The sequence below is a fragment of the Echinops telfairi genome, unplaced genomic scaffold (genome assembly GCF_000313985.2).
Source record: "Echinops telfairi isolate 266 unplaced genomic scaffold, ASM31398v2 ScPeMD7_15;HRSCAF=58, whole genome shotgun sequence".
Lineage (NCBI taxonomy): Eukaryota > Metazoa > Chordata > Mammalia > Afrosoricida > Tenrecidae > Echinops > Echinops telfairi.
In genome coordinates this window covers 8,445,905-8,453,275 of record NW_022103912.1, presented here as the reverse complement: position 1 = coordinate 8,453,275, position 7,371 = coordinate 8,445,905, and positions in this window count along the sequence as shown.

Below are 7,371 nucleotides of genomic sequence, written 5' to 3'. Positions count from 1 at the left end.
TAGGTCTGCTTTTGAGTTCAAGCCCTACCAGCTTGAATAACTGTTTATTTCAAACACTGTAGTTCTCCTTTAATTCTGTCTGTCCGATTGAGATAATAGTCTCTACCTGAGCTAATGCCGCTAAAGGACCCAATACTGTGCCGGGTACATAGTAATAGAGTATGACTTTGTAATTTATTAAAGTTAACAGTGAACTGAATTGAAGTTCTTGATGGAGAGAAACAAAGTAGCTTATGCTTATATTCCCATTTTTTTTGCAGTCAGAATGTTTCTAAACCAAATTTCCTGATTGGAGTGGATTCCAGTACAGCCGTTCTGTAGGACAGGGGAGAACTGTGAGGCTTTGCAGGAGCAGAAAGCCTCATCTTTTCTTTTTTTTTTTTTGGCTTTTTAAAAGTTTTATTTTAAATATTTAGTTACAGGCAAGTAGACAACGATAATGGCAAAGTAAGGCACCAAAATATTGACCATGGGTCAGTCTGACTGGTGGAATTGGAGGTACTTTCAATGATCTTTTTAGATTTCTTGGTTTTCTCAGTTGTTTTTTTTTTTTAACATTTTATTAGGGGCTCATACAACTGTTATCATCGCAATCCATACATACATCAATTATGTAAAGCGCATTTGTACATCATTCTCAAAACATTTTCTCTCCATTTAAATCCTCATTTTTCCCCTCACTCCCCGCTCCCCCCTCCCTCATGAGCCCTTGATAGCTTATAAATGGGTATTTTGTCATATCTTGCCCTGTCCGACGTCTCCCTTCACCCACTTTTCGGTTGTCTGTCCCCCAGGGAGGAGGTCACATATAGTTCCTTGTAATCGGTTCCCTCTTTCCTACCCATTCTCCCTTTACCCTCCCTGTTTCACCACTCACACCACTGGTCCTATAGGGCTCATCCGCCCTGGATTCCCTGTACTTTCAGTTCCTATCTGTACCAGTGTACCTCCTCTGGTCTAGCCAGACTTTGCAAGGTCGAATTCGAGTCATGGTAGTGGGAGCGGGGAGGGAGCATTTAGGAACTAGAGGAAGCCTCATCTTTCTTATGAACAGCTGCCAGTGGTTGGTTTCAAACTGTTTATCTTGCGGTTAGCAGCCCAAATTGTAATCCACTATGCAACCAAGGCAATTGATTGATCCAAGTGGGTGGTAAGTAGGCATCAATGAAGATTTTAAGATTGGATCATTGTGACATGAGAAAGTTGATTTTGAGGCTCTGGATAAAATTGGAATTTGTTGTTGAGTTAGGATGGTAATTTATAACTAGACATGCCCTGTGGGAAGATAAAAAACACTAGCGCTTCAGGGATGAAGGTGGAGTTGGGAATTATCGTTGCAATTTAAAAGTTGAACCTATTAAAAACCAAGAATCCAAAGAGAAACAATTAGGAAAGAAGGTTCCTTCTCTCAAAAAGTATATGACCTGGCTTTTTTAGCATCACTGTGAAAAGAATGAGTAAGTACTTGTGAACATTTGTGATTGGCGACTAAGTGGTCAATTATGCTGACATCTGCCCTAGCACATCCCACTGAAAAGGCAAAGATCCTTTCTCTGGAGGAGAGCTTAGTTCAAAGTAGGGCTCAGTCTCCTTCCATCATGCTCCCGCCTACCTAACAGTCTTTGTCTACACCTGTGTAAACTGGGGAATTCTTAGACTGGGAGCAGAAATGTGTGGAATGGTTAAATTGTTGCCTAAAACAGTATATTTTCTATAACAAAATTCTATTATAATGAAAGTATTTGACTGCTTTGTAATTCTGTTGGAATTTGTAGCCCCTTCTTGACACACTCTTGTCTGTTATAACCCGGAGAAGCAGGAGCAAAGCGGTTAAATAATAGCAACACTACTTTATTTACAGCTTTATAGCTTACCAAAGACAACGTTTTGAGGCAAGGTGATGTTATTGAGTCAATGCTTTAAACTTAGTTCTTCCAAATCGTCGTTGTCTTGTTAGGTGCTGTTGAGTTTGTTCCGACTCCTAGCGACCCTGTGCACAACAGAACGAAACACCACCTGGTCTTGTGCCGGCCTCACAATTCTTTGAGCACGCTGTTTTGTGCATTGTTGCAGCCACTGTGCCAGTATGTCTTGTTGAGGTTTTCCTCGTTTTTACTGCCCCTCTACTTTATTAAGTCCTTTCTCCAGGGACTGGAGTCTTTGATAACATGCTGAAAATAGGATAGTGATTATTACTTTGTGTGCTGGTTGTCTTAAAACTTTATGTAGGCTTTTATGTGTGTCATAAGCACAAAACATATGAAGACATATGCATAATAAACTAAAACCAGAACAGCAACAAAAAAGAGAAACAGCCTGCTTTTTTTCCCCCAAAGGGCTACTCTGTAGAATTTTAGTACCATATATACTCGTGTATAAGCTGAGTTTTTCCAGCACATTTTTAATACAGTTTTTGTGGTAAAATTAGGTGCCTCGGCTGATGTTTGGGTTGGTTTATACTCAAGTATATGCGGTAACTAGATTTCAAAATCACTTCTGAATTGTTGATTTCAATTTAAGTGTCCTTACATCCTCACTTCAGTGAGGAAAGTGACAGTTGACTGTGTATGGTCAGAAGTGTCACCTTTCCTTTTTACTGCTTCTCTCTGACTCACCCATAACACTCACCTCAAAAGAATATCTTTTATTAATTTCAATAGCAATGACAACAAAAGTGGGGAAATTTTATCTTTAAGAAATTTAGTTTTGCCATTACCTGAGAAATAGAGTGCAGCTGTAGTTAACTAAGCAGTTTTTAAAAACCAGCAGATATAAGCAAAAGCTACACCATTAAATTAAGTTAGAGGTTTAAAAAAATCCAGCTTAAATCTTCAGAGTGTGTAGAAGCTGCCCAATTAGTGTAGAATCAGATAAGTTTCAAGAGTTAGTTTTTTAATGTGTTCATTAGGCCCTAAATTCGTTTTGTGATTCCTGGACAAGAATAGATAGCTAGTTTGTAATCATTTATTTATAAATTTCAGACGAGTCAAGATACCAGTGGCCTGCCAGGTTAAAGGCACACTGTAGAGCTGAATTTTGTGTTGTTGTTGAAGGTGTTTTTTATGCTGACATTTGTAATATATTTTGTGAGAATCCTTAGGCTTGAAATTTTGGTGTAGAACAACTTTTTATTTTTAAGGATTATTTTCTTCATCTATTCTGAAGCTCTGAGCATTCTATATTTAGACATTCTCTCCTTGGGTGTAGGGCTTCTTGCCCTTTGTGAAAATATGGTACTTTTTGAGAAAGATGCCCTTTAAGCCTTTATAGTTAACAGTATGTAGTGTGACTGAGGAGTTGCTATCATGAAGTTAAAAATCCTCAAGGAGAATTAAAGGTACACAAGACTTAACAGTCTAGGATAGGGTTTGAAACTGTGTAAAAATAGAAGCTATATTCTTGGTATTGGTCCATGCTTTTTTAGAGTTTTGGAGTTTATTATAATTACAGTGTGCTTTTCTATTCCATGCATTTTGAAACTTAAGTTACTTTGAGATTATAAAAATAGCAAGTATGTATTTATGAAACTTGCTTTAGTGAATCAGGGGAAGTGCTTGCTGATTCACATGGAATTGCAGAGCTGGAAAAGACACTGAGGATAATTTAATCCATTCTTAATTTCACGTGACACTTTCAGGGGTATTTCTAATTATTGACAGCATTGTTGAATTCTCAGGTTTTCTTTTGTGTTCACAGTTGTGAGTTATTAAAGGGGCACACACGCATACTGCCATACATTTGGACTCAGAGGCCCTCTGAGACTGGGTAGAACTGTTGCATAGAGTTTCCAAGGCTGTCCCACCTCACAGAAGCACATTGCCACATTTTCCCACTGTGGAATAACTAGAACCCCTTAACGGCCATACCACCAGAGCTCCATGTAGTAGCAATCGTTTCTTCTCAGGTCATGTGGACTCTGTAGGCATCTGGTGTGAGGCTTGGTACATGTGTCATAATTCACTAACGTAATATAGAAGCTCATGGCCAATGAAACACTAATTTACCTTCATGTGCCTCCCACATGACATTTTAAACCTTTCGGATAAAAAAGATGCACTTTGTAGATGACAGGAAAAATTACTTTCATACTCTTCTCCCCTTCCCCCTTGTCTTAGTTACTTGTTCCTTATAAGCTAAGGCTAGCTGAGGATTTAATTGCTTTCCTGAATGCCTGTCAAAGGGGGATATAGGTTGATCATAGATTTTGGAAATTAGTTTATTTTAAAGAATGAGTTATTTCCCTAGCTTTTGCTTTTATAACTGGATAAAGGCATTCCCAAAGAACCTTGCTGGCACAATGACTTAAGCACGTAGCTGCAAATGGGAAAGCTGGTGGTTTGAATCTACCAGCCCTTTCCACGAGAGGAAAACGTAGCAGTCAGCTTGTAAGCCTTACAAACAAAGCCCTATGAGGCAGTTTTCCTATACGGTCACTGTGAATTGGAATAGACTAACATGGTAGTGAATGTGTGTGTGTAAGACATTCCTAGATTGCCATTGGCTTTCGGATCTCATACAGATTAACCTCCCAAACCCAAAAAGGGGTTCTCCTTTGCCCTGTGGAATGCCCGCAGGCAGTGAGTTGTTTGGTGTGGTTTTTAGATGTATAAATGGCCTTCCTTACTTGATCCAGGTTGCCTTGGTATCTGAGAGTTTTTCAAAACAAAACTTTGATTATTTAAAAAGTGAAATAGTGTTAAAAATTGCTTGACAAGAAGACCGTAAGAAGTAGAGATGAGTAATCGAACCTGTGTTTGTGAGAATGCAAACAAATTAATGCTGGGTAACAGGAACCAGTTGCCCTCTGTTGTTGGGTGCTGTTGACTCATAGCAACCCTGTACACAGTGGGAGAAATACTGCACAGCCCTGTGCCATACTCACAGTGATGCTGGAGCCCATCGATGCAGCACTGTGTTTGTCCATCTTGTTGAAGGGCCAGTTGTTCTCTAGTGGATTCCAATTTATAGCCCCTTATGTGTTTCACAGTAGGGTTTTCTTCGGCTGGAATTTTGGAAGCAGACTGCTATGTCAGACTTTTATTACGACTGCCTCTGGATTTGAGCTGCCAGCCTTTCATTTAGTGCCTGAGCATTACACGGGGACTTTGATTAACTTCGCTTTAATTTGATTAACCTAAACAACAGAGGAATTATTGGAAGGATCTGATAGAGATCACAGATCACAGAATGGACAGGAAAGAACCAAATTGAGAAAGAGTCCAAAATTATGTTACCGAAGTCTGGCTATACTTACTACAACTCGACCTTAGTAATATTATTTCTAAACTTTTAATTTTAATAATTAATGAGTCAGTAGTCATAGATCTGACCTTATCTCACTTTGGCCGCACACAGATCATGTGTTGTATTCTAGCTGACAGGAGTGGAATGAGTGTCATTTTCTTCCTCCTATAATAGAATGTGGGGATTTTTGCCTCTTAACAAGATCTAATCAGTAGTAGTTCCTCCAAATTAGAGTGTGGATTAGATTATAGTAAGAAAAAAAAATTGATAGTGTCTACTTCATTCAGCTGTGTAGATGATAACAAACTAGATTATTGCAAAGAATGTAGATTATTGCAAAGAATGAGAATTCTGAACAAATAATTGTGCTTATATGGGACCCATCCATAAACCAACACTATGGCATGTTTTAAAACCAGGAAAGATGTGTATCAGAGTTGCATCCTTTTATCATATTTATTCCATCTGTATGCTGAGTAAGTAATATGAGAAACAACGTGTATGAAGCTCGGCAGCATCAGGATTGGAGGAAGGTTCATTAACAACTTGTGATATGCAGGCGGCACAGCCTTGCTTGTTGAAATGAAGGAGACATAGCACACTTGTCTAATGAAAATAAAACTGCAACCTTAAATGGCAGCAGTATGTATTGTGACTCAATGTAAAGAAAGCAAAAATCCTTACCACTACACCAAAAGACAACATCTTCATAACGAGGAAAAAACTGCCAAGGATTTCATTGTACTTGGATCCTCAACCAACACTCATGGAAGCAGCAGTCAAGAGCAGACATCATATCACGTTGGACAAATCTATCATATTAAAATTGTCGAAGTGCAACTATTTCAAGTGTTGCAGAGCCAAGATGCCACTTTGAGGGCTAAGACTTGCCTGATCCACGCTGTAGTGTTTTCAGTTTGCTTCCTAAGCATGTGGAACTTGAACAGTAAGGATGACTGCCGAGGAATTGATGCATTTGAATTATAGTGATTGCAAAGACTATGCAAGTAACACGGATTGCCAGAAGAATGATCTGTTTTGAAAGTATAGCCAGAATGCTTCTCAGGAACAAGCATGGTGAGACTTAGCTTTACATACTATGAACATGTTACCAGGAGAGACCAGTCCCTGGAAAAGGGCATGGCATCAGGCTTAGTAGAGGGCCAGGAGAAAAGGAGACTCCCAACTAGGTGGATTGACACAGTGGCTGCAATAGTGGGCTCAAACATAACAATTGTCAGGGTGGCGTAGGATGTAGCAGTGATTGACTCAATAAACCACACTCAAACTTACTGCCATCACATTGATTTTGATGCATGCTGAGTGACAGGGTAGAAGGGCCCATGTAGGTTTCCTCCTCCTGCAGAGCCTCTGGCTGGTAGTTTTGAACTGATGACCTTGCCTTTAGCAGCCAATTCATAATCCACTATGCCTGCCACCAGAGTTTCTCGAATGACTCAATATCACCTAACAACACTGGAAAATATGAGGATAGAGTTGTATGTTGTCTAAAAGTCCTTAATTTAACCTGAAAATGGCTTGATCCCATTACTAACTAGTGGATTGAATGAACAAATCTTTTCCAAAAATGCAAAATTCTGATTTCTCATAGAGTTAAATCCAAACACCTGAAAGATAAACATTTCTTTTCTCTTTAAAAAATAATGGATGATGATAAGAATAATACGGGTTTTTCTTTTTTTTTTTTGTAAGGACAGGTATAACAGGTAGTTTTGGGATTAGGGAATATTTTGCAAAGTGGGATACATTTGATGCAAAGAAGTGACAGACTATTTAAGGTTTGTTTTGCCTTTTTTAAAAAAAAGTATGCCAGAGATACAGTTTAAAGAATTTGAGTCACACTGTTATTTTATTTCAGAAGGTACATGTAAATAAAATCTTTATGTAATTAATAAATAAATGTTTAGTAGTCTTTGAAGTAGGTCCCAGCATGCTGTATGTGAAATCTCAGCTTTTATAGTTTCTAATCGTCACTATTAATTATTTGGTTATTCTATGACTAGAGCCTAAAATCCACTGTAGTAAAAATGGTAAAGTTATATTTATTTTAAAATAGTAAAGCATTTGGTGATGTGTACTACAAGTTTTCCTTTCATCTCTGTCTAT